The sequence below is a fragment of the Lemur catta genome, chromosome 9 (genome assembly GCF_020740605.2).
Source record: "Lemur catta isolate mLemCat1 chromosome 9, mLemCat1.pri, whole genome shotgun sequence".
Classification (NCBI taxonomy): domain Eukaryota; kingdom Metazoa; phylum Chordata; class Mammalia; order Primates; family Lemuridae; genus Lemur; species Lemur catta.
Genome location: NC_059136.1, coordinates 25,423,151 through 25,442,517, shown reverse-complemented (window position 1 = coordinate 25,442,517; position 19,367 = coordinate 25,423,151). Strand labels below are relative to the sequence as shown.

The following is a 19,367-nucleotide window of genomic DNA, read 5'->3' as shown; positions in this document are numbered from 1 at the left end:
CCTCATTAACCCTTTATGGGGGGGTCTGGACTTTCAAATGCCTCCAGAACATTCCAGGATGCTAGTCCTCTGGCTGGTTGAGTGGACAGTCAACTACAAAAAGGAAAATTATGTATTTGGTTAAAGAGAATATTCCTTGGGTCATCTTGTAAAAGTCAGTCAAGAGAACAATTTAGGTCAGAAAAGGTCAAAGGTGCCTACTTTCACCTCACTGCCCTCCTCAAGGGCTGCCCAGGGTGGCCAGGCAGAGCTGCCAGCACCTGCAGACCTGGGACGCCAGAGTGGAGAGGCCCTCAGCCCCCCAGGGCAGGAGGGCCCAAGGCAGGATGCACCTGGATGAAAGAGGCCCCAGAGGAGGAGCAGCTCCATCTGTGCCCTCTTGCCAGCCCCCAAGGGAGGCCACTCAGTGCTGGCCCTTCAAGCCCGCGTCACCTCTGTGCCTCCTTTCTGATTCCCTCCTCCAGCCTGAGCTTCCACCAGGTCTCAACTTCCCCTTCCAGGCAAGCCAGGCCCCTCCACAGCTGCTTGTCCGTCCGTCCCACAGCCCCCAGGGTTCTGCGTGTAGTGGCAGAGTCCACAGGTACCCTGCTAGCCTGCTCCAGCCAGGCTGGCCCTGCCGCTTCCTCCCGAGTCCACTGGGAGATTCCCAAGGTTCGGAATGTTTGGCTCCGCCCTTTCTGTTAATTAAGGCATCACTCCCACAACCAACACAGAAGTGAGCACGGATTGCCTCCAGAAAAATCCTCTAATTTTCCCCCAAATTCTCCCCACTGGACTTTCATTCCCTTTCTCTCGGGAACCGCTAAGCCCTTGTGTTTTGTTATGTTTCTCCATAGATACTATCTATTCAACTGCTTTGTGTGAGTGTGTAATTGTAACTAAAACTCGTAAAGCACTTCCTATGAGCAAATTACCATTCTAGATACTACATAAACTCACTTAATTCTCACAACAATCCAATGCAGGGAATCCTATTATCAAACCCACTTTACAGATGAGGAAACTGAGGCACAAGAGGCTAAGTCATTTGCCCAAAAGATAAAAGATTAAAACGCAGGCAATCTGGCACCAGAGCCCACCATCTATCTACCTCCCTAAATTATTTATATCATCTCAACAAGACTGTGACTCCCAGCGGAAAGGCACAGTAGTCTGACATGTTCATATGCACAGCACCTGTTAAAACCAGACTCGACACCTGAGAACACACTTCACAAGATTCCTGTGACCAGATGAGGAAGCCGTCACGCGTCCTGAAGGGTACAGGGGGGCGCACAGATGTGATGGCCTCACACGTTCCTGCCCCGATCCCCCAGTACCAGTGCCAACAGGATTCTTTCCTCTTCCTCTTGTTTTTAATCGGACAGGTGATTCTAAAAAGACTTTGGAAAAATATGTAAGAACAGTCAAGAAAATGTGAAGATGAAAGGAGTAGCATGAACAGGGCAGGGCATGGGGGCAGCAGGGTGTGGCCCCACTAGGTTTTAAAAAGACCATGGAGTCTTCCTAACCGAACTGTGCAACTTGCATGTGGAGAGGCCAGCAGTCCAGCAGACCAGGAGAGAAAACCCAGAAACAGGCCCGAACATGGGATGTGAGACTGAGACAAAGGTGGCACCCAAGTCAGTGAAGAAATGTAAACTGTTCCAAAGGGCTACTACTGGGACACGTGGGCGGCCGTCAGCACAAAGGTGGCCCCGCACGTCCACCTGCACACCAGAAGTTCAAAATGAGTGAGAGCGCTACTGCCAAACCCAAAGCATAAAACCACTACACAACCGAGAGGAGCTGTCACAGTCTCAGAGTAGGGGAAGCCTTTCTACATGCATACACAATCTCCAAGTCGTAGAACACATTGACAAACATGACTACAGGGAAAGAAAACAAACTGTGACACAGGAGGAAAACAACAAAGTCAAAAGTCAAGCGGAGAATACACATCCACGCCCAAGGGAGCTGCCCATGTGTTGCTCATTCAAAACCTCCAGGGCAGGGCTGACTACCTAACCAAAATGGACAAATACCAGGAACAGAAAGTTCACAGAAACAGAGATGCAGATGGCTCTTTAAGATGTTGAAGCTCACGTCCAGTAAGAGAAACACAAACTTCAACTGCAGTGAGATGCCATTCTCTCATGTATTGCTCAGTGACGACTCCCGGGAAGCACCCTCCTCCTTCCCCACTGGGGAAGCTGCAGAATCCATGAGAGTGAGATCCGTGTGGGCCCAGCTAGTCTTCCTGTGGGAACGTCTCCTGCAAGCCGACGTCACGCATGCCAGCAATCTGTATTGTACCACAGTGCCACCCTGCTCCGGAAGACCCAGCAACCCTCAGCAAGCAGTGCGCTGCTACCTGTGGCACACAACAGTGACGGGACAGCAGGGACTGGACAGCAGTCCCTGTCCGTGGGGCGCTCACTCTGCCTGTGGCTCCCGCTATTTCAGCCACTACGGGGCTGAGAAAGATGGCAGGAAGGAGAGGAGAGGGGAAGAGTCCTCATGCCATCACGTTTCTCCGTGGGAATCCCCATCCAAACAACAGCTGGCACAGGCACCTAGCGTTCCGAGGAGTGGTCTGGACTGCAGTCAGACGTGGGTCAACAACGCAGAAATGCTAATCCTTGGGCATGGGTGGGGGAGAGGGTTAGGAAAGGACTCCAACTCCCAGGAGGGAAGGTGGAGGCAGGAGGTGAGGTTCCAGAGGGACAGGCAGGGCCTCGACCTGCTGAGAGACCTGCAAGGTGTGTGCCCTGGACACTCCAGGAAGCGGTAAGCACTGAAGCCAGCACAGGGGGTGGCTGGTGCATGCTTCCGAGAGGGGTGGCTTCGAGAAGTAGCAGAGAAATGGGGCCACTGCTTGGGCGTCATGGAGCCAAGATGGGTCCTTTATAAAGGAAGAAATTAAATCCTGCACTGATCCAAAGCCTCCACTTCAAACAGCCCTTTGGCTCACCCCTTCTACATACGACAGACAGGCATCTGGAGTGACGTCCAGAGCCACAAACACATCATCTGAGCTGCAGTTTATCACTAAAGCAAGGATTCTGACCGTTCAGGGCTACAGATGGAGTGACAGATTGCTGAGAATTATCAGTAACTGTTCACACTAAAGATGTGTTTTCTTTATTTGACAAATGCAGAGAGTCAATTTTACAAATGGGTGTGACTGGGTTTTCCCCACCGGGAAGAGTGGGGCCGGCCTGCCACCCACTTCAGGGGAAGCCACAGTAGAAAGGATTGTGCTTCCTGTTGTAAAAAGGAACTAAGTGGCCACGAGCCAGAGAGACCTTCAGGGGCCTCCTGTGGCTGTGGCCTCTGCAGACGGGGTCTCAAGGGAACTGGTGGTGACTGCTGGAGAAAGCCCACAGCCCCAGGCGCTTCAGCCCAGCCAGAGGAACACCCCAGGCAAGGCAGAGCCAAGCCATCCCTCCAACGCCTCAACCCCAAAGCTGGCCAAGCTCCTTCTCCACCAGGTGGGCCCAGGACCTGGGGGGGGGAGGTCCTGGCACTACAGCTTCAGACCCCAGATCACAGGCCCTAGGAAACACGCCACCCCTCACTTCAGCAGTGAAAATGAGCTATGGGAGAAGTCAACCCTGACAGCCAGACATCCTCCAAAGAACTTTAAAGTAAAAAGCAAAACCTGCACATTATATTACATTAGATAGAACAATATATAAAATCTGCATAATTATACATGTGTACATAACATATTATATAACATGTTATAATCAATACATGTATCATACAATATATGATCTACATCTCTATAGTAACACAATATCACAGTACATATAAAGGAACGTTCATACTGTTTTACGTGGCTGTGAGATCAGCCACACATGCAAGTGCAGGGAGCTGACCCAGGGCTCCCCTCCAGGACTCCTCAGGGCCACAGCTCCAAGCCTGGTGTTTCCCCTCAGCTCAGCTCAGCGGCGAGATCCCGCCCACCCCTCCGATGCTCCAGGTCTTATCTCAGCCACACTTCTCAACGTGACACTGCACGATGCTTCTCCACAACCTTGACTTTCTGTGGCTCTCCCTGCTAATTTTAGCTACCCTACATGTCTGTCCCCACAAAGTAAACTTGAGGCACTTTTGTCGCCGACACGACAGCGCTGCACAGTCACTCTGCAGATGTGGCCGGTGCCCAACACAAAACACAACAAACCAGGCATGAGGACGGCCACCCTTGGGGTTTCTCTCTCACCGGGGAAGGGACTGCCCCAAGGCCAGCCCCAGCACATCAGCGCCTGCTTCCACGTGGCCAGATGCAGCTCCCGCAGGCCTGGCCACACTGCCCTCAGGACCCAGAGACCACCCAGGCAGCCCAACCCCGCAGGGGCTCCCAACCTAGGCCAGAGACTGAGGACGGTCCCCTCAATGGGCACTAGGAGACACAAGAACGTCTCCTAAACTGTACATAAAATTGTGTCTACTTGCATTTGATGAGGAGGCCCACAGCTTTCACAGATTGTCAAAGGAGTCTGTGACCCAGAAAAGATGAAGACCTAGCCTGGTCTGGAGAAGTGGGCAGGGACACACACGTTCACCCGACTGGTGAAAGCAGTTTGCGATATGGTTATTACATAATCTTCTCACAATTTTTTTTAAAGTGGGTCCTCCCTTTTGTAGTTTCCTTAAGAACTTAGTTGAGCAATTTAGGTTCATACAAAAAAAAAAAAGGCAGATAGAAACAAAGGAAAAGAAAAAGACAGACTCTCAGTTTAGGAAAAACCGTAAAGACCAGCCCCAATCATTACAGAGCTTGAGATTTTTCTGGAACTGATCAAACACATACTTGGTGATGTCAGAAAGTAACGATCAAATCACCTTTTCTAGAACTGATCCCAGAGGCATGAACAAAAGTATGAACAACTACAAGTAAAACAATTGTCATTCTGTCAAATAAAATAAATCAGGGAGCAGCGGTGTCGGGAAGTGAGTCCCTGGGTAGATGTTGTTTGCGTGGCTGTCCAGGGCAATAATGAGCTTGTCTGGCACCTTCTGTGTACGTATTAGCTCACGCTTTGGAAAAGTAGCCCAGGGCAGACCCAGTCGAGGAAAGATGAGCTAGAAAAAACAGAGTCACGGGCATCCTCCAGATAAAACTTTCAACTAATCTGCACATTAGGTTTAAAAAAGGCGCTGGGGGTGGCCTCTTGCGCTCAGATTCCCTGCCCCTTCCCAAGTTTGGCTCTCAGAGCCGCTGTTCCTGCCTGCCAGGTGCTCAGAGGCTGTGCGGGTTGCTCAAGTGTCACGGTTCGCAGAAACCAGATCCAGCAAACACTCCACTCACCAAGCCTCAAGGCCGTATGGCAGACACCCCAGGGCAGGCTCCTGGATGAGACAGCGGCACACACTGGGGAGTGAATACATCCCCAGCGAGGTCACAGCTGCAACCTGGACCTGCCAATCCTGCTCTCGCCAACAGGGTTCCTTCCTCCCGCCCCACCCCAGGACTCCCAGCTACCCTAAGTCAGAGAACCATGCCAGGAGGCTGTAGGGCAAAGAGCCCTCCACGTGCCCTGGGAGGCCAAGCACACACACACTCTCGAGGCCAGTCACCACCAGCTGACCAGGCCCCTCTCTCTCCGGGGTTCAGATACTGCCAATCCCCCTACCCCTGGACCTAGAGGTGGAAGCTCTCGTTGCCAGGCCCAGCGGCACAGGGCTTCACCTCTCCCGGCTGGCATCCCTTGACCCTGCCGACCCTTCGTATGGTCCTGCCATCCACTCTCCTCTCTCTCTGCTGGTAGATGCCCTCTGCTTCCTGGCAACACCGGGACCCAACTGACACGGCCACTAACGCCACTCCATGACAACACACGTGCTCAGGCACACAGGCACAGAGTCACCGTGGGTCACTGAAGGTGTCACTGATCAAAACTGCACCCTAGAAACAACTATGAAGGAATGACTTTAAGAAGGTCATGATCAACTTGCTGACAGATCAAGAGCAGAACAGTCAGCTTTTAAAGCCGATTCTAAACTGCAGGACAGCAGGTGTGTAGCAGACTCCCCGACTCCAGGACCCTCAGGTGGGGCCGGTGTGCCCCAGGGCCCAAGTTACATGCTAATCATCAGAAATGGGCAGTGACATCCACGTATGTGTAGTGACTCGGGATGGTGCAAAGAAAACGGAGCTGAAAGGCAACTCAGGAAGCCGCCTTGTAGCCCGGTTTAGTGCACCCCAGTAATTCACTATGGAGATGGCACCTGCTCATCACACACCCACAAGTAAAAAAGAAAATGCATGGCAATATACAAAGTGTAAGATGTAATAAAAAAAGACCCATAGGAGACAGTGCAACGTGGCAGCCTTTGGGCTTAGCTTAGAATGCTGGACAGGGGGATGCTTGGAAATATATGTTCTGTGCATAAAACCTTTCTGCAATTAAAAAATGTAAATGTAAAAAACATCATAAAGATCTACAGAAGAAACAGTGAGAAATAATGGTGCAAAACAGGGTTGAGAAATCCTGGTTTGGGGCTTCAGACCAAGTGTGGACCAGGAAGACCAAGAGGACCCCGAGCACGGGCCAGGCTGCCATGCACTGTCAACACAGCAGCCCCAGGGCCCACGCCAGGCTCGCGGAGACACACACCACCTGAGAAAATCGACAGCACCTGGTCAGGGTGGCTGGACAGGGGTCCCGTCTCTCCCACAGGAGGACCTCACTGCTGTTGCTCCTGAGGGCCAGGCCCCACTCCCGGCATGCAGGAGCCCACTCAATGCCCACCAGGACTAGCAGAGACAGGAGCCAGGTCCTGCCCAGGCCAGAGTAGAAGTAGAAGGTGTGACCCTGTCTACACACTAGTCCTGACAACCTGACTCCAAGGTGCTGCCGCAGACAGGTGCGAGGGAACCAGGCCAGCCTGCCGCTTGGCTGGGACACAAGGTCCCTGTCAGTCCAAGGCTGGGACTGCAGAGCCCCAGGAGGCTTCCCCAGAGCTGTCTCCTTACCACTGGCTCCCGTGAGCAGTGGCAATGGCATAGAACTGCTGTTGCAGGGACAACCGTGAACGCGCCATGGTGACACACATCACCAGGGGCCAGTACCAGCTATGACTCCAACTGGCAAGACGAGCGCAGCGCACACAGGTAAAAACAAGGCAGTGTGGAGAGTGCCAGCGGCGCTGACTCGGAGAGCCCAGGTTGAAGGGGCGGGTCAGCTCGGGGACCCCCAGGCAGGGCACCGTGCTGGACGGGAGCCAACTCCTAAGCCACCACCTGCTGATGCCTCCCACGTGCCAAGGCCATGCCAATGCCACGCCCAGACCTCCCAAGTCTCCTCCACTCCCCAACGCCTCAGGGCACACCCCCTGGCGGCAGCCTCAGTTCATGGGTGAAGAAGATGAGCCAGGAAATAGCAGGCGACAGACCCCCAGCAGCGGGGGCACCTGACAGGCCACCAAGGGTGGGGCACCAGGTCTGCAAGGCTCCACAGCACAGTCTTTCCACGGGACTGGCCAGAAGAGCTGGAGGCAGGCCTGGCGGTCTGTCTTACGCTGGTGAGGAGGGGACCTGGCATTCCAGAGAGAAGTGAGAACAAGGAGGAGGAAGGGCTGTGGGAGGAGAAGCCCCCAGAAGGTGCAGGGGAGTTGTAGGAGGGGTGGTGGTGCGGGAAAGCTTCCTGGGCCCCAGGGACGCTCCTGGGCCCCCTCAGGCCTCACAGTGGCCCGGGCGGGACACCATGACCATGCCTGCTGCATGGGTGGGGCTGGGCCCACGGGGGGAAGCAGCCTGCCCCTGGCCTGAGGGAGGCACTGAAGTCCCATCTCTGAGGACCTCCCAGCCCTTTCCCGGGGTCACCACTTTCCAGTTAGGTGACCTCAGATAGTCCCTTGATCCCAACAAATAAAGATAAGGATATCTCTCATTTGAAAAATGGAGATAATAGCTCATCACAGGGCTGTTTTCTAAGTTTAAGTGTTATCAGAAACTACAAGCACTTAACAAGGCACAGGCACAATGAGATCCCCTCTGAAGCCCCTTCCACCCACTGTCACCTGACAGCATAAAGGACCCATTTTCACTCTGTGGCACCCGGGGGTCCAGAAAGGTGGGGATCCAACAAACCTCCACTACGCAGCTGGGCCTTCACAGGTCTCATCTCCTGAGCTGCCCCTGCCGTCTGGGGAGGGAACAGGCCACGGCAGGGCGGCACCCATGGGGTGGGAGGAGCAGGGGAAACGACCTTCGCTGCACCCACTCCACGAGAGGTTGTCAGGGCCTAGAAGCAACAAGGCAGATCACCGTGAGGGGCTGCAGCTACTTTGTCTGCAGGCTCTTTCAGAACCAGACCTCTGAATGGACATAATGAGAGAAGAAATAACTTCCCACAGCTATAGGCCTCGGCGGACACAGCACTGAAGCTGCTCCCTCAGTGGTCCTACAACAGCACGGGCACAGCCCCGGCATGGTGCCCGCTACTTCTCATAAGCCGAAAGGCTCCCAGGGAAGCTCCAGGACTCCATGCCCAGCCAGCCACGCATCTGGGATCCATCCCAGCCGCACCCTGGTCTCCCTGGCTCTGGTGCCCCACTGTCCTGGGGGTCAGCTCAACAAGGCCACCAGTCAAGCCTGAGCCCTCGAGGAAAGGCTTGTGTCCAGGCCCTGCCTTTTCCCTGGTCACTCAGGAAAACGAACAGCGACACAGCTGAGCCGTGCTGCAGCTCCACCTTCCAAACCGCGACTCTGTCCTCAGGCCAGGCCCTGAGAGCCACTCAGCTCCCACGGTCAGGTTTTATTTCTTCCTGAGCCTCCACTTCCAAGAAGTCCTCCCTAGACAGCCTCCCCGGAAGCTGATGGTGAGTTTCTTGTGTGCGGGACGAGCACGGCGTCAGCGACTCTTGCTCTTGGTATTATTGCGCAGCCATCACTTCTCTGCTTATGCTAAAACTCCCAAAACTGCCGTTGCCTCTCCCACTGTCCTGAGTACATCTTAGAGCGAGACATTCCATTAGGAGGAGTTAGAATCCCAGACCAGTTACCTAAGGTTTCTGAGCCCCAGGTTTTCACCTGGGGTTGGCACATTCAGAAGTTAATTTTAAATCCACGTGGCCCTTTGCACAGAGCTCGCCACAGCGCGTGCTTCTAAGTTGAAGCCAGTTGAAGACGTACATGGGATGTCTGTGGAACTGCAGGGACCCCCATAAACGCTCAAGAAATAGGTAACTTCAAGGTACATTAACACTCAAAATTCAATACCAACTGAGTTCTAGTGGTAATTAAGTTCGTCAGAACTAATAATTACAGAGTATTGTGTTCTGAATGTTTATGTGTGTCCCCCACCCCCCTCGCCAAATTTGTATATTGAAATCCTAACTCCCAAAGTGATGGTATCAGGGCCTGGGCTTTCAGGAGGTGATTAGACCGTGAGGGCAGGGCCTTCATGAATGGGATTAGTGCCCTTATTAAAGAGGCGGAGAGAAACACTGGGACTCCCTCCACCACACGAACAGCAAGGAAGTGCCATGAATAACCCAGGAAGGGGCCCTCACCAGACACCAAATCTGCCAGCACCACGATCTTGGAATTCCAGCCTCTAGAACTGTGAGAAATACATGTCTGTTGTTTCTAAGCCACCCAGTCTATGGTACTTTGTCACAGCAGCCTGACTGTACTAAGACACTGAGTCCCCAAGGCCACCACACCGTACTAGTAACAAGCTCCACTCCCTGACTACAGCCTCGGGAACAGGTTCAGATCCTTCTCCACAACCCATCTGGTGGTTTAGACAGTACAAACACCACAACTGTTCCCTCCCCTTTGGGCTAATGAAGGCAAATGCCCTAGGGCTCCCACCAAAAAGGGACCAGGAGGGATGTGCTGACCAATGCCTGGCAGTGGAGGAAGAGGATGCTCTGAGTGGGGTGCAGGCCTGGGATTCCAGGCCAAGGCCAAAGCAGAACTGTGTGGGCAAAAATAAATCCCCAGATGGATAAAGTTCTGAGGGGATCATGAGAAAATCCGTATTAAAATGTTAAGAACTATTTTCCAGAACCCGATCATGACCAGGCAGAAACCACGGCCTTTGCTGACCTGGTTCCAGCCTCTCCTGCAGACCCACAAACGTGATCAAAACCTATCTGAACCCAACAACCACAATGGGCACTACCCACAGGACCCTTATCAGGACACAGCCCCACAGCCCCCAAGATGGCTTAAACTGCTGGCGCTAACCGAGGACTGACAGCCGCGGGTGACAACGCTGCAGAAGAGCCACACCCACAGATGTTTCAATCCAGAGATCTACGAAATCGCAAAATGTGTTCTTCTTCTCTTCTAATTTTGAATTATTAGTAAAATTGCCACTGCCTAGTACACTTGTTCAAAAAACTGTTCCAATTTTACATTTGATTAGTTTTAAACATTATCAGTACTTTTCACACATACACAGTACTAAAGAGAAAAGGCATGACACCCAAAATTACAAAAAAATACACATCTTCTCCATACACCTGTATGCTCAGTTCTCTGCCCCTGGGCTCACCCCGGCCGCTCCGCAGTGAACCCGAGGCTGGCCCACGGCATACCCGAGTTTGAACACGCCGGCTCCCCACACTATCTCTGGAAAGCTCTTCCTGCAGGTTGCATCCTTTAAAACTCAGCCCAGAGACTAGCAAGATGTCAATACTATTGCTGACGTTGGATGGATGAGTCTTGGGAGGAATGACACTATTACACTACTCTCCCTACTTTCAGGTATGTTTCAAAACATCCCTAACAAAGTTGAGAACAACCTTCTGCTTAGTTCAAGTACCACCTGCCCAGACATTTTCCATGCCCGGCCTTGGGCCAGTTGCCCTCCTTGGTATTCTCAGGCCTGCCCCACACTGCCCAGATGACCAGCTTCTCCAGCACCTGCCTCATGCCTGGCACAGAGCAGCCACCCAAGGAATGTCCCCAGAGCGCACCACAGCAGGCCCGGTCCTTCCTCAGCTCACAGTCTAAGCCTAATGCCAGCCAGACACGAGGACAAGATTGGGCAACAGAGGAATGCCCAGCAAGCCAACATGCCGGCCTGAGAGAAACAACTGGGAGCTAAAGGGCACGGCCGCGGCTCCTCCCCAGCCTCCGAAGGGTGGTGCCAGCAGGGCACAGTGCCCGTGCCTGCTGTAGTCAGGGGTCCCTCCTTCTAAGCTCCTGGCCAGGGAGGAGGGGCGCAGGCATGGCATGCCACACAGAGGCCACAGAGCCTCCTCCAGCTGTACTCACCTGGCACACAGAGTGACTGCAAAGGTGCCTCAAGGTAGAACCCGAGGAATGGATGGCACTGCCACATTTCTCTGGGCAGAAAACAAATGGCACTTTTAAGCAGGGGGTGGCAATGCAGCCCAGCACCCAGGTGTGCACCCACGCTTGGCCACTTACTGTGTGCCTTTGGGCAAGTTTCTTAACCTCTTTATGCCTCCTTTCCCTCACCTGCCACAGGAGGCTAACGAAGTCCTAGCCTCAGCAGGTTCTGCCAGGAACCGAGGGTCAGCCTCTCTGCCATTTCTCAAGGGCTAAGTGTGGGCGACAAAAAACCATCATGCTTCCCAGCTTATCGCACAGAAGCTGAAGCTCTGAACAATGGGTGGCTTCTGGGCCAAGGTCACAAAGCCAGGGATGGCCCAGGCCCTACACTGCCCGCAAAGAGGAAGCCTGAAGAGCAGAAGGCGCAGCGCATCCCCCCACCCCCTGCAGAATTAAAAACACTGTAGACATTTGAATAGCTCAGGGATGAGCTAGAAATGTTTCAAACAGCACAGAACCTTCCTTCAGCTCACCTAGAAACACACCTGTCCTGCAACCACAAACAAGACAGCCTGAGCTCCACACACACCTCTGCACCAAATCAGAACTGCCTTTTGAATGGGCACGTTTAACAAGGGAAGAGCAGCTGCGGCTGCAGCCCCCAGAGCCCTGGCTCCAACTGGCAGAGGGTAGTGGTGTGCGGGCCCTGGTGGGGGAGGACTCCTTACTCCAAGCTCTTAATACAAGTGGCTTTACATAAGCGACATGAAAAGCACCAGCAGTCATTCCGGTACTCCCAGCCAGCCTGGAGTAAACAGACCAGCATACTGGAGTGAAGCCCCAGGTTAGGGTGGGAATTTCTAGAAACAACTGAACCCCCCACATACGTGTTATCCTTCAGCAACCAACGTATTTCTCAAAGTCTTTTTAAGAGCCTGAAACCTTGACTTTAGTGTTAATGCCCAAAACACCAACAAAATGCAAATAGGGATTTGTTGCTTAGAGAGGAGATCATGGTCTGCAGGGTGACGGGGCCCAAGGCCACTCTTTACTCTGTGGATAAACCACAGGATTCCCAGAACATGGTCTTAGACCCAGTTCCTATGAGCACTCACCCCAAGGAACAAAGGCATCAGCCCCACAATCTGCAGACATGATCGTCTCCCCAAATGTGTACATATCCCATTTGAGCAGAAGCATTAAGCAGACTCTAAATAGCCAGCCCCGAGAACAGATGACAGGTAAAAAACTTACCCACAGGTTGGGCAGGTAGCTTGCTGCCTTCTCCCTCAAAGCTGGATAACGCCAGAGACCCCAGCTCTGAAGAGTCTCCCCTTAAGTCAGAAAACTATTTTGTAATGTGAATTTCTGCCACTCTCAATACACAGCGTGTTCTGTTTCTGAGTATAAAGGTAGAGTAATTTGTTGTTTTTTAATTACTACACTGATTTTCATGCCAAATTTCAACTGGCTTTTAGGCTATAAATAGCCACTGTTTATACTCTGCGGGTATCTCCAGACCTAAGCGAGTTCTCTGGACGCCAGGTGTCAATGCCCTGCAAGCAGCCTCATCTGGGTCTGCAGGGAGAGGCCCCACCTTTCCAAACCCCAACCCGCCCAATGGCCCATCAGACAACTGAGACCAAAACCACACTCTCCTCTTCAAGGGCACGCAGTGTTGCCTTGTGAAGGAAGAAGAGCCAGGTAGGGTTACTGGGTTCGTGCTGGACAAAAACCCCTAGGGAATCCAAAGCCCAGCCAGGTTAGTCTTCTAACACACCTTTAATTAAAATTTAACTCAAGGCACAATTCCATAGGCTTACATTTTAACCCTGCCAAATAAAAATGCATCTCCACTAACTGAAACACGCGTGTTTGTGAAATTTACCATCTGTTGTCCTTTAACACAACCTATTTTAAAAAACACACAATTAAATATTAAAGTATAACACGGAACAGCACTGGCACCATTATCTGACCAGTGGCGAGGGCTTAATCCATGGACAACAATTCTGTGAGTACCCAGGAGCACTTTAAGACACAGTGTGCAAACACAGAAACTTCCTGAGGGCTTCTCAGGTATGGGGAACTTAGATCGTCCGCGAAGTCCTCATACTCTTTCCTAAAACTGAACTGGCTGGGAAGTTGCCTTGGTGAAGTCCCAGAGGGCCCCCCAACTCCATTCAAGGTCACGGGCACACTCTCCCTTCCCTGCCCAGACAAGAGGAAGGGACTCTTCTCACGAATGTTCCCACAGCAGAGATGTACCTGGCACCAAGGACATTCCGATAATTCCTTCAATTGAGGCATCTTAAACAGACCCCCACTCAGCTCTTTGAGAGACTCCCTTCCAACGCATTATTTTGTGCATTTAGTAATGCTTACCAAGATCAATGATACATTTATGCTTCTGTGATCAGTTTTGTACTGATAATAATTACAATGACAAAAACATTCCTCTGGATCAAGTTAACACAGCCTAATGATCACAGAAATATTTTAAGTTGCAATTCATATATACTTTTGTCACAGAGAAGTATGAAGAATGATCTATAAAGACTTTCAAGTATAAAAGCACAGTATTTTAGAATAAAATTCCATGAGGGAAAATGGAGCAAACACACAAGTTCACAAAGAAAAAGAAATGATAGAAGTTTCACAACTGTTTTTTGTCCCCCAGTGATTTTTTTTTTTTTGAGACAGAGTCTGGCTCCATTGCCCCAGCTAGAGTGCAGTGGTGTCATCATAGCTCACTGCAGCCTCAAACTCCTGGGCTCAAGCAATCCTCCTCCCTTAGCTTCCCAAGTAGCTGGGACTACAGGCATGCACCACTATACCTACCGCTACACTCAGCTAATTTTTTCTACTTTTAGTAGAGGGAGGGTCTTGCTCTTGCTCAGGCTGGTCTGACCTCCCAGAGTGCTAAGATTACAGGCGTGAGCCACTGCACCAGGCCCACAATTGTTAAGAACAGTTTGTTCATGCATTTTTTTAAAGGGTGATTGATTGATGATGGGTATCAAATCATTAGAGTATTTAACAGCGGATACTTTTAAAAGAGCAATAGTTACTTTGAAATGCCTACAGTATACTAGAAATTACATCTTTTACAACTATTTAAAGTTAGGATGAAGTAGTTCAGATGTCAACTTAAAAATGTGCCCATAGTTCTTCAAATTTAATTTACGGATCACATGAGCAAAAATGGTTGAAGGCCTCTACTTTACAACTATATAATTCTAAAACATTCCTAATTTAACCCATCACGGATGACAAAAGAGCTCACCTAGCCCTCCCTCGGGTCCAACACACTCTCAATACTCGATTTCATCTCCGGTGTGGAGATGTCAAACCCCTCCCCTCAAAAGTTGATGGAAAAATATTTCCTTCCTATTCCAAACCAAAAATCCTACTCTTTTGGATAAATGTATTTCCCTAAAATGACTAAATTATTGGCAATGAGGAGCTTATTTATTGTTTTTCTGGTCTTAACAATGTCTGAGTGATTTCTTAAATTGTACAGTAAAATTTGTATGTAAAAGTATAGTGACCACTAAACCTGAACAAAATAAGTATAGCATTTCAACTCCCCTTTGTCATCTACTTCAAGGGTTTGCTATGTATTTTTCACTCAAGAGTTTCCTTTCTTTGAAATGGGAAAAATCTGGCTCCCAATCAATTCAAGTGGTTCCAGGACTGAGAGGCAGAACTCCAAGACAGATCTTGGAGCAAACTACAAAAATTCAACCCGAGCGGCACAACAGGACCCCAGGTTGGAAGAGACTTTTTCAATGTAGCAAATTAAGCACCTCTGGGCCCAGGTTAGGAATGAAGCTTCCTCTCCCTGCCAGTAAATCCTTCAACAGGTCTAGGAAGATGAAACACCAGACCCAGGTGTGAGCAATGCCTGCCTCCCGAGGCTCTAGGCCAAGCAGAGGAGGGAGGGTAAGGTGGCCAAGCCCAGTGACTTGATCCCTCAGCTGAGCAAGGACCCCACTTCTGGACTGACTAGTACCATCTTATTCCTGCATATGGGGGCACAATGCCCAGCACAACCTGCCCCTGCCTTGGGGTTCCCTATAGACTGTGGGAGGGAACCTGTGTTTTGGAGCCCTCACTAGACTGAGGTAGGCCTGAGATGACCTTCAAAATAATGTAGCTGCAGTTGCTCTTTTTTGAAAAAGGAATCCTTCTCCCTCACCTAAGGTCCCCAAAGCTACACAGCAGCTGAGCCGAACAGAATTCAGAACCCTCTCTCCAACTTCAAGGTTTTGTGTTGTTTCCCATAATCTCTCTCAAAAAACTAGTGGTGTGCTTACCTCAAGACAAGCCAACTCAACAAATGATCCCTCCTGATGCCCGATCTTCCTAGGTATTAACATCCACGTAGTCTAAGATGGAAATGATATCAGCCCATCCTCTGCTCTCAAAGGGTCACTCTATTAGCAACATGAAAACAGTAAGTGGGTTAGGTTACGTGGCTGCCCTCTAACTCTGTGGATGTTTTAATTTTCTTAAAATGTCTCCTCTAAAAGTCACTTGCCAAGGAAGCCACTTCATGAACACCATTAGGCTTCCACTAGATGTTTCTTGTGTCACCCCCACCCATATGGCAAGGGGTTGAAAATGACTGTGTATGACTACATGGCCTGGTCAAGTTTCTCTTTTGGCAAGCCCCCTTTCGATTTAAGGTAGAGAAGCTTCATTTCCACGAACATTAAAGAGGTCTCCCAGTTCACTGAGTGCGCCTGAATTCACAAAGGCTTAGCATTTGATACTGGGGAGGGAAAAAAGGCCACTCGAAGCACATTTTGAAAGTTCCATGTTTAAAAAGATCCTTGTTCATTGATTTTCGTGGGGTAATTAAGCTAATCTAAACAAGGGGACCTTGTCTAGGAGCGGGTGGGGGAGGTGCAGCCCTCACTGGCCCTCTGCATGGAGACACCCTCCCACACCCCCCCCCCCCGGCAGACGCCTGCTTTCGGGGTCCTCTTGCTCCCCCTCCTTTCTACATGGCTGCTCTTCATCTGTGAGATTTGTTCCTCTAGTTGCATTTTCACTCAGCAACACTAAAATGCTCTCATGTTTCCTGGCCCAGAATCAAGGCAACCCTTTGAATGGTGTTTCACTAAGTTCATCTTCATCAACATAATTATGTTGTGATAAAAAAAAAAACAAAAAAACCCTGGGGAACCATAGGAAGCAAGTGCGGAGCATCGTCCTTACCCATCCTAAGCAGGAACACGGCTTCCAGCACATTCGGCTCCACAAATTACAGACAAGGCTCTGCCAGGGATGTTCCCAGGGAGGGCACTGGCAATTTGGGGTTGTCTGCCACCTACAGCGCTCACCAGTCGCCCTCACTCAGTGCCAGGCCACGAGGCTGTCATCACAAACCACCCCTGCCGACTGCCCAAGGCTGGGCTTGGGCCAAGGGGCGGGGGCACGGGACAGAAGGATGCACCACAGTGGGAAAATGACAATCACAGCAGCAGTCCCTCCTCTGTCTTCCTAGCCTTCCCTTCTGACAGCACAGATAAAATCAATTTGCCACCAAGCAACCTAAACATCGGCCAAAATACCTTTCTAGGCTCCTTTCCTCCATCGGGGACCGGGGGAAGCTGCTGCAGCCACAGCCCTCTCCTCCCCTGCAGATCCGCAGGGCAGACCGAGGCGGGATCTCCAGGCTCCCGGAGAGCAGGCAGAACCCGGCTTACAGACTGGCTCCACCACTCCCCCACCTCCCCTCCTCTCCAATAAGCAAAGTTAGAGGGTGTTAAAAGCTGCCAGACACCTTGGAGATCATCCAGTCCAATCTCTGATCGCTTTTACGACACGACGAAGGCCAAAGCCGCAGCACACATCTCTGCAAGGGCAGCAAGCAACTCCCGCGCTAGCCCTGGGAGCTGGCCCTGGGCAGGCCCCCCACCTGGGCCACACAAACCCACCCCTAAGTACCTAATATGCATTTCAAACACATTCCAAATGATCTACTTCTCTCCTTTACAGGCACGGCCACCACAACAATTAGCCTAAATGGGACTAAAATCCTTGATTTTTAAGACAACCAATTTCCTCAATCGCTCCCCAGAAGCACTTGAGCTCTTCACAATGCCCGAGTCCCCCCCCACCCCCACCAGCCTGCATAGCTTTGGGCCACAAATGCAGTCTCTCCCCACCCTCGAGCAGCTTCTGCAAAGTCTATCCCAAGCATTAAATAAACTCTACTTGTTCTTTTAATACATAATTCAGACCTAGCAGAAAAGTGAGGAAATCATCCATTTTTTAAAGGAGGGTGGGTGCTACCCCTGATCTCCAACTGTTTGTTACACTTCCTAATCAGGAAACCCATCCTCCAGCTTTTTATTTTCTTACCTTATCCTACTACAAGCATAAAACAGCAGAAGGGAAAGATTCCTACCACACCCTACCTGTCTGCCAGTAACAGAGGCGGGAGACACTCGTGCGGATGAAGGTGTAGGGCACACTCAGTAATGCCAGGGAGATGCAGTGGCACTTTTCCCCAGCAGAAGCGGGCTCGGTTCTGAATCTCCAGGCCCACGACAGTCATTTGACCCCACAACACTTACTTCAACCACTCACTCATCTTGTAAACCCTCCTCATCTCCCGGGTCCTAGACCAGAAAAGACAGCCCCAATAACAAGGAGTTAAAAGTTCTGTTTGCCGGGGTCATTGGTGGTAACAGACCGGGGCCCACTGGCTCAGTCTGGAACCTGGAGCCACACTCCAGCTGTGCGTCTTTCAGAAAGACAGAGAACCCTCAGGCTCCCTGGGAGACCAAATGCCCCTTCCCCGCCTCCCTAGCCTCACCTTCTTGAACCATTATGAATAGCGAACAGAGAGGATGTGCCCCCAGGTGGCTATGCCTCCCAGGAAATCCCTCAGCTAGAGTGTGCTCCAGGAGAAGAGTCAAAAGCAGCACGCCTGGGGGAGGAATGGGTTAAGCTCCATGGCTCTGAGAGGATGAGGTAGCTAGGGGAAAGGGGCAGGGACTTCTCCAAAGCAGAAGCTCTGGACCTGCACCGCTGATGCCCTGGTCTCTTTCCTCCAGGGACAAGGTCGGCCTCGGGAAATAAAGGTATCTTCAAAGGGACAGACTGGAGGACAGTGCAGATTAGACCAGGGCAGAGCAACAGCCCGGCGGGGCAGGCTGGGAGTCCCAAGTGTGGGACACTGGCCAACAGTGCTTCGAGGGGCGTGTGTACTGGGAGCAGAAGGGGGGAAAGAGGAAGTCTTCCGTCAGGAGGAAGGGTCCAGGCAGAGGGGAGAGCGGGGCATTTCGCGAGTGGTGGGGACAGAAACTGAACTCTCAGAAGTTAGAGATAGCAAGGCGGGGGGTGAGGGCAACAGGACAGGGTCAGGATCAACAGCGAGAGGTGTCTGGCCCCTCTCTAAGTAGAGAAACCCGAGGAAATTGGGCGGGGGGTGGTGGTTATGGGTGCAAAGGGCGGCCGGGTCCAAAGGAAGGTGCACACTCGGGGTGGCGGCCTGGGATGCTCGAGGAGGCTGCTGGGACGGGGAAGAGGAAGGGCAGGTGCAGTCCGGGAGAAGGGGGCCCAGGGATGGTAGGGGAAGAGGTGCCGGGCTGCGGAGCGGATCCAGGGGTTCGAGGCCCAGGCCGCGCAGAAGATGGGTGTTGGGAGGTGGCAGGTGCCCGGTGCCCGGCTCCCAGGTGCTGGGGGCGGCGGGACGGGTCGCGGCGCGGCCGCTCACCTGTCTCCTCCGGCCGGGGCCGCGGGGACGGCGGGGCGGCCGGGCCGGGCGGGGGCGGCGGGGGCGCGGAGCCCCGGGCGCACCAGGGGCGGGCGGCGGGGGCGTCCGGACGGAGGCTGCTCCCTCGGCCGGCGGGCCGGGCGGTCAGTCAGTCAGCGACGCGAACACAGAGGCAGCGCTGCGAGGATGCGGTCGGCGCGCGGGGACAACGCCGCTTTATCGGGTCGGAAACAGCCGCTCCGCGCCGCTTCCGCTGACGCAGCGCCGGCCCCTGCGCCTCATGACTATGCAGCAGCCGCCGCCGCCGCGGGGCGGGGCAGGGGGGCGGGGCCTGAGCTGCGCGCACCCATTGGCCGCTCCCGCAGCAGCCCCGCCCTACCTCGGCCC

The 19,367-nt window shown here is 52.2% G+C and overlaps 1 protein-coding gene across 1 annotated transcript in view; it reads right to left on the bottom strand.

The window, feature by feature from the left end:
* SLC45A4 (solute carrier family 45 member 4) overlaps positions 1-19,020 on the bottom strand; it is an 86,551-nt gene extending 67,531 nt beyond the window's left edge. Inside the window, exon 1 of the mRNA XM_045560884.1 lies at positions 18,981-19,020. The gene's annotated coding sequence lies outside the window, so the exon portion shown is untranslated. The remainder of the gene's footprint in view (positions 1-18,980) is intronic.
* Between the last annotated feature and the right edge of the window lie 347 nt (positions 19,021-19,367).